General features: G+C 48.3%; 1 long non-coding RNA gene across 1 annotated transcript in view; it reads left to right on the top strand.

Annotated features, from left to right (window-relative positions):
• Positions 1 to 5,096: 5,096 nt before the first annotated feature.
• LOC116981232 overlaps positions 5,097 to 8,295 on the top strand; it is a 22,578-nt gene continuing 19,379 nt past the window's right edge. Inside the window, exon 1 of the long non-coding RNA XR_004414189.1 lies at positions 5,097 to 5,129. This is a non-coding gene — a long non-coding RNA (uncharacterized LOC116981232). The remainder of the gene's footprint in view (positions 5,130 to 8,295) is intronic.

The raw sequence follows: 8,295 nt of genomic DNA, 5'->3' as shown, positions 1-8,295 counted from the left end.
GAGGCTAGTTCATTGGCTATATTTAAGAGGGAGTTAGATGTGGCCCTTGTGGCTAAAGGGATCAGGGGGTATGGAGAGAAGGCAGGTACAGGATACTGAGTTGGATGATCAGCCATGATCATATTGAATGGCGGTGCAGGCTCGAAGGGCTGAATGGCCTACTCCTGCACCTATTTTCTATGTTTATGTTTCTATGTTTAGTTTAGTTGAGATACAGCATGTAAACAGGCCCTTCGGTCCTCCAAGTCCGCACTGCCTCGTTACACTAGCACAAACTACACACGGGGGACACTGTACAATTTTTGCCATTGCCAATTTACCTCCAAACCCAGTGGCGGACTGGCCAGGGTGTCAGCTTGCCCGATGGCAAGTGGGCCCCTGATGAAGTGATAGCAAGTGATGGCAAGTGGGCCCCTGTTAAATGATAGCAATGTAGTTGTGGGTGGGCCCCCTTTGTCTCTTGGCAACCAATATTTTTAGACCCAGTCCACCACTGTCCAAACCTGCACGTCTTTGGAGTGTGGGTGGAAACTGGAGCACCTGGAGAAAACCCACACGGTCACAGGGAGAATGTACAAACTGCGTACAGACAGCACCTGTAGTCAGTATCGAACCCGGGTCTCTGCCGCTGGACTTCCCCTCAGTGCCAGTAGCTCACGTGCCTGCAGGTCAGCAATAAATGTGGTTTCAGACCTGGATTTGCAACACAATGCTGTCAGCCCAGTGACTCTGGGCCAGAGATACTGACTCAGCTGCCTCAGGGCATCCATCCAGCTTCCAAACAAAACTAAGCACAACCAGCGAGTTGACTTCCCATCCACCAACAGAGTACAACATAGAAACATTGCAAATAGGTGCAGGAGTAGGCCATTTGGCCCCCTCGAGCCAGCACCGCCATTCAATATGATCATGGCTGATCATCCAAAATCAGTACCCCGTTCCTGCTTTCTCCCCATATCCCTTGATTCCGTTGGCCCGAAGAGCTAAATCTAACTCTCTCTTGAAGCTTGAAGGCACCACCAGACTCAGGAACAGCTTCTTCCCCTCTGTTATCAGACTACGAGCCCAGAGACCTCACGTTCGTGAGTTCAAATGTCCTAGACCCACCACATTGATCTTTTTTTCCTCATTCAGCAGGTCTCTAACAACTCTTACCAGCTTCTGAGGCACCGTATACAAACATACTGCCTGGTTGCATCGCAGCTTGGTTTGGGAAAGGCTCTGCCCAAGACTGCAAGAAATTGCAGAGAGCTGAGGATGCAGCCCAGTCCATCACACAGTCCAGACTCCCCACCATGGACTCCATCTACACTTTGCACTGCTTCGAAAAAGAAGCCAACATAACTAAAGACTTGTCCCACCCCGATAATTCCTCCTCCTCCTTGCTCCCGTCCGGCAGAAGGTACAGAAGCTTGAAATTGCGCACCACAAGACTCAGGAGCAGCTTCTTCCCCTCTCTTATCACGCTTCTGAACGGTCCTTCCATAAGCTAGGGCACTGTCCGATTCACCTCTACCCCATTGCGGACATTGGACTTTTTCTCTGGAACTGATGCGCTACAATGCTGATAACTATATTCTGCACTCTGTATCTTCCCCTTTGCTCTAATGATTGTTATGGAGTTTGGCTTGATTGTATACAAGTGTAGGGTAATCTGATCTGATTGGATAGCATGCAAGACAAATCTTTTCACTTTACCTCTGTACACTTGACAACACAGCCTAAACCTAACATCTTCAGAAAAGGGTAATGATCCAACGTCATCCATTTACAAATATTAAATAATTAGTTCATGGAGTTTTAACGGAAATTTCAACTCGATGGGCCGAAGGGCCTGTTTCCATTCTATATATATCTCTAAATCTAAACAAAACATCTAGTTGAAAAAAAGACACAAAGTGCTAAAGTACCCCAGTGGAAGACTGAAGGGTCTGAAGAAGGGTCCCGACCTGAAACGTCATCTATCCATGTTCTCCAGAGATGCTTCCTGACCCGCTGAGTTACACCAGCACTTTGTATCCATTGTTATAAAAGAGCTTCTGCTGTTCCTTGTTTCTATGTTTTGGCATCTAGTTGGCGTAGAGTAAAGCTCCCTCTACACTGTCCCGTCTCACACTCCCAGGGCAGGGACAGCATGGGTTAGATACAGAGTGAAGCTCCCTCTACACTGTCCCGTCTCACACTCCCACGACAGGGACAGCATGGGTTAGATACAGAGTGAAGCTCCCTCTACACTGTCCCGTCTCACACTCCCACGGCAGGGACAGCATGGGTTAGATACAGAGTGAAGCTCCCTCTACACTGTCCCGTCTCACACTCCCAGGGCAGGGACAGAATTTTTTGAAACACAGAAAAGCTCCCTTCCCACTCTGTCAACATTGTTTTTGTGGCATTGAATGTATTTGACGATTTTCCAGATCTCACTCTGGGATGTATTGTTTTCACTCTTAGGATGAACGCCAGCTTTTGAACAATTTGTGTCACGGGTTCCTGCTCTTGACTGAGCTGGAGCGATGTTGCCAAAGTGATTTCACATTCAGCTCCTTCCAAGAGTGTGCTGAACTCAGTGTGTGCACTGCTCACCCCCGGCCCCAGACCTGCAAGTCATTTTGATGAAAACGTGTCAAAAAGATTATTATAAAATATTTGCTGTGTGCATATTATCACAGGGCATATCCCGGCCCCCATTGGGAAAAAGCCAGGCAACACAATACCATTAACTATCGCAACCCCAACAGACCAACAAGAATCCCCTTCCTCCAACTAACATTTGGGAAGGAGATGAGGAGAGATTTGTTTAGAGGGAATTCATTGCCACAGACAGCTGTGTAGGCCAAGTGAACAGATATCTTTAAGCCAGAGTTTGACAGATTCTTGATTAGTATGGGTGTCAGGGGTTGTGGGGAGGAGAATGGGATTGAGAGGAAAAGATGATTGAAAGATGGAGTAGACTTGATGGGCTAATTCTTGTAACTTATGAACTTATCATCATAGTGTTATAACTTATGTTATAGAGTGACACTGTCTCTCCCTCTCTCCCCCTATCTCTCTCCCCCACTCTCTCTCCCACCCTAGTCATCCTGCTGGTTTTACTGTTTGTATCCCTTCGGTATCATCTCTTCCACAGCCAACAATGAACCATTGTGGGCTCCATCTCTCCTGGGTTATCAGTGCTGGCTCTGATTTGTTCTGTACTGTGTCATACCTCTAGTTTCCCTCTCCCCTGACATTCGGTCTAAAGAAGGGTCTCGACCCTAAACATTATCTATTCCTTTTCTCCAGAGATGCTGCCTGACCCGCTGAATTACTCCAGCATTTTGTATCTATCTTCGTCAAAACTCTGCCCACTGGTATTGATTCCACTGTTACACAGTCAAGCGCAGTAGGCTAAGGGGTAATTTTGTAGAGGCATATAGAATCATGAGATAGGGTGAGTGCACAGAGTCTTCTACACGGAGTCGGGGAATCATGAACCAGAGGCCCTTCGGCCCACATTGTCCGTGCTGAACGTGATGCCAAGTTCTAATCTCATCTGCCTGCATGTGATCCATATCCATTCTTGATTCCCCTACTCTGGGGAAAAAAGTATTTGTGCATTCATCCTATCTATTCTCATCATGATTTTATGCACATCTTTTAGATCATCCCTTGTCTTCCTGCGCTCCAAGGAATAAAGAAAGGCCTAGCCTGCCCTCCCAACCTTTCCCTATGGTTCGAGTCCTGGCAAAAAAAATATTTTCTGCACTTTTTGCTTCTTAATTGCTCACTGTACAACATCAGTTTCTAATATATTCTATCTTCTAATCTTCCCTGTCCCTTCACACATACAAACACAGTGTCAGGCATAATGAAGTCAATTATATGACCCTCATCTCTACAATGCGCATCACATCCCAAAGTTTGTCCCAGCATAGTAATATTTTCGCCGGTGCAGCCTCTGTTATAACGTGTGGAATGTGACAACAACGCCCGTGTGCTGCAACTTTACACACGGGACAATATGACAGTCCACTATAATGACGTTGACACCAAAGCGAAAATACCATTTAGGAATTCCGGGAAGAATGTTATCGCTTTTTCTTAGATTAGATTAGATTAGATTCCTTTATTGTCATTCAGACCTGTAGATCTTTTGTAGATACCTCGCCCAAAATAAAGCATCCCCCCCCATCGGGCTGCACCGTCTTAGTTGGCCTAGACTTCTGCTGATTTGCTTGCAGTGGGACGTGAACCCGCCGCATTCTAGCTCAGAGGCTGGATAGACACTTACTGTGTCAAAGTCGGCACATTAAACAGCGACCAGCAGCGTAGACGTGGAACCAAACGGCAAATAACACACACATCCACACTAAACTAAACCATAAATCAGAACCAAGAGATTAGCAGCGAGCAAGATTTTCCTCAACAAGTCTTACGGTGCCGTCTTCCCCCCCCCCCCCCCGCCACACGGAATACAAGGCTGAAATACAACACGACACAATGACACACACATACACACCCCTCACCGCAGGGACCCTAACTTGATCCGAGTCCAGCAAGTGAAGAGAAGGAGAAGGGAGCCAGGCGGCTGCTGGGATGGTTACCCGGTAGAGCGGCAGGGGAGTGGGGGAAAGGGGAGACTACAGCTTCCTTACCTGGGAGGAGAACAGGGCGCTCGTTGCGCCGCTTCGGCGCGGTCCTGTCCCGGTCGCTTCGTTATATTGGCCCGATGGAAAGCTGATACATTGGTCCGATGGAACGTTCATACATTTACCCAGTAGAACGTTGATACATTCGCCCGATGGAACGTTGATGCATTCCCAGCCCGTTTGCTACATTCTAACCGCCTCCCTACGCGCTGACATCAGCACGTCGCCGGGGCCCTCGCCATATAAGGACAGCTGCGTGACTTGGGATGGAGCTGCCCACCACGCTCCTGATAGCTTCTCCCCCCCCCCCCCCCTGTTGCCTTGGAAACCCCGCAGTGTACTTGCTTCCCCATTACAAGAAGGAAGAGGAGGTTCACTAGAATGATGCCTGTATTAGAGGGTATTAGATATATGGCGAGGCTAGATTGGGCTGGCACGGTGGTGCAGCGGTAGAGATGCTGCCTTACAGCGCCGGAGTTCCGGGTTCGATCCTGACCACGGGTCTGTACGTTCTCCTTGTAACCGCGTGGGTTCCCTCCGGGTGCTCCGGTTTCCTTCCACGCTTCAAAGACGTGCAGAGTTGTAATTTAATTGGCTTCTGTAAAATGCTCCGAGTGCGTAGGGAGTGAATGTGAAAGTGGGATAACATAGAACTAGTGTGAACAGGTGATCGATGGTCTGCGTGGGTAAAACAAAAGTTGTCAGACATCATTCTCCCATGACACAGTCTGTCGGTTTCACCGCGAGTGGCCTCAGCGGTTTTCACCTCACCCACCGTGCATCATGTAGCACCCGCTGCCCACCCCCCACCCTTCTACCTCAGCCTGTTATACCATCTCCTCTCCCCACCCCACCCCCCCCCCCCATCCCATCCTGCTCTTCTCCCAAACTCAGATGCTGCAACAGGAGGATGTGAAGTCTCCCGAAGCTCCCCTACCCCTTCTTCAGTCCCAGCTCTCCGGATTCTAAGGCAGACAGGGATAGGAAGAGGGGAAAAACGAGAGAGAAAAAGAGAGAAAGTATGATAGGCACACATGCGCACACACACACAGCTGCAAACTACATCGATCCTGAGCAAAACAAAACTTTACAAACAGGGAACTGCAGATTGTGGTTTACGAAAAAAAAGGACACAAAGTGCTGGAAGAACTCAGCAGGACAGCCAGCATCTGTGGAGGGGAATGATCACACGGCATTTCGGGTCGAGACCCTTCTTCAGACTGATATTGGGGCCAGGAAGCTGTTAAAGAGAGTCTTTCTCCCTTCCATCCATCAGTCGGAAGTTAGGTCCCAGCCTGAAACGTTGCCTGTCCATTCCCCTTCCACAAGTGTTTCACAACTCAGACACCTTGAAGTGCAGTCACTGTGGCAATGTGTCAGCCAATGTGTGCACAGCAGTTGCACTTTAGTTTATCGTCACGTGTACCGAGATACAGTGAAAGGCTGTTGTGCTGCTTAACCCACTGAGTTCCTCCAGCACTGTGTCTTTCTTCCACAGAAGCTTCAGACCGGCGCTGAGAGGGTTAATGCAGCCGGCAGGTGGGCGGGCGGAGGTTGTGCTCGCCGGCTGCAGATCCCACACAGGGAGCAGCCGTGACCCCCACCGACTGAACAGCTGTTGGCGTGTCCCACCACTGCCTCACTGACACCGGATGCCTGTGATTCAGGGAGCAGTCCTGGCGTGTCTCTCTGTGAGCCCTCTCCCAGCCCCAGGCCCCAGCACCCTCCCACACAGACGCCCTGTGGCACAAGATACAGATGCTTGAAAGCGTGTACCACCAGATTCGGGAACAGCTTCTTCCCTTCTGTAGGTACAAAATGATACAAAATGCTGGAATAAATCAGTGGGCCCGGCAGCATCTCAGGGAAAAAAAGGATAGGTGATGTTTCGGGTTAGGACCCTGTTGAGTGATGACCAGAAGCCTTACACCAAGATAAAGATCCAAAGACTTTATTAACTGCATAGCAAGCACGACTTCACACTTGCACGTTCCACTTACACTAAGGGAAACCAGCAAGCAGTGATAACTGAAAAGCTAGTGGGCATAACTACAGAAGCATGACTCATAATATAAGTGACACTAATCTACAGACCGTTCTTCAGACTGTTATCCATCTTCTGAACAGTCCTTCAATAAGGACACAAAAAGCTGGAGTAACTCAGTGGGACAGGCAGCATATCTGGAGAGAAGGAACGGGTGACGTTTCGGGTCGAGACCCTCCTTCAATAAGCTAGGGTACTGTCACCTCTACCCCATTGCGGACATTGGAAATCACCCGTTCACACTAGTTCCATGTTATTCCACTTTCTCATCCACTCACTGCACACTAGGGGCGATTTACAGAGGCTGATTAAAGTACAAACCCACACGCCTTTGGAACGGTCCTTCCATAAGCTAGGGTACTGTCCGATACACCTCTACCCCGGGGTCAAGGAAAGAGCGTTCACGTCGTGGCCCTGTTTCCACCAATCTTTCCACCACCACGCACAAGAAGCACAAGAAATGACAAGACAGACACCATTGTATGCAGATGCCGAGAAATGTGTTCAGCTCTGGCTCTAACAACTTCTAATCTTGTGTGTGGACTCGATAAGAGGAAGACCTCTACCCCCATTGTGGACATTGGACTTTGTCTCTGGAACTGATGCGTTACAATGCTGAGGACTATATTCTGCACTCTGTATCTTCCCCTTTGCTCCATCTATTGTACTTGAGTTTGAACTGATTGCATTTATGTATGGTGTATCGGATCTGATTGAATAGCATGCGAAACAAAGCTTTTCACTGTACCTCGGAGCACGTGACTATAATAAATATCAACCTAAATCTAAATCTAGGAAACCTTGGATGTGGACAAGATGTTATCACTAGCGGTAGCCTAGTACCAGAGGCCATAGCCTCAGAATAAAAGGATGTACTTTAGCCTGAGGGATGTGAATCTGTGGAATTCGTTGCCACAGATGACTGTGGAGGCCAAGTTATTGGATATGTTTAAGGCGGAGATTGATAGACTCTTGATTAGTATCAATGTCAGAGGTTATGGGAGAAGCTAAGAGAATGGGGTTGAGAGGGAAAGATAGATAAGCTATGGCGGAGTAGACTCAATGGGCCGAATGGCCTAATTCTGCTCCTATAACTTATGAATTTCATAGAAACATAGAAAATAGGTGCAGGAGCAGGCCATTCGGCCCTTCGAGCCTGCACCGCCATTCAATATGATCATGGCTGATCATCCAACTCAGTATCCTGTACCTGCCTTCTCTCCATACCCCCTGATCCCTTTAGCCACAAGGGCCACAACTAACTCCCTCTTAAATATAGCCAATGAACTGGCCTCAACTACCTTCTGTGGCAGAGAATTCCAGAGATTCACCACTCTCTGTGTGAAAAATGTTTTCCTCATCTCGGTCCTAAAATATTTCCCCCTTATCCTTAAACTGTGACCCCTTGTTCTGGACTTCCCCAACATCGGGAACAATCTTCCTGCATCTAGCCTGTCCAACCCCTTAAGAATTTTGTAAGTTTCTATAAGATCCCCCCTCAACCTTCTAAATTCTAGCGAGTACAAACCGAGTCTATCCAGTCTTTCTTCATATGAAAGTCCTGACATCCCAGGAATCAGTCTGGTGAACCTTCTCTGTACTCCCTCTATGGCAAGAATGTCC

Source organism: Amblyraja radiata, chromosome 15, assembly GCF_010909765.2.
Source record: "Amblyraja radiata isolate CabotCenter1 chromosome 15, sAmbRad1.1.pri, whole genome shotgun sequence".
Classification (NCBI taxonomy): Eukaryota; Metazoa; Chordata; class Chondrichthyes; order Rajiformes; family Rajidae; genus Amblyraja; species Amblyraja radiata.
This window is presented reverse-complemented; position numbering and strand designations above follow the sequence as displayed.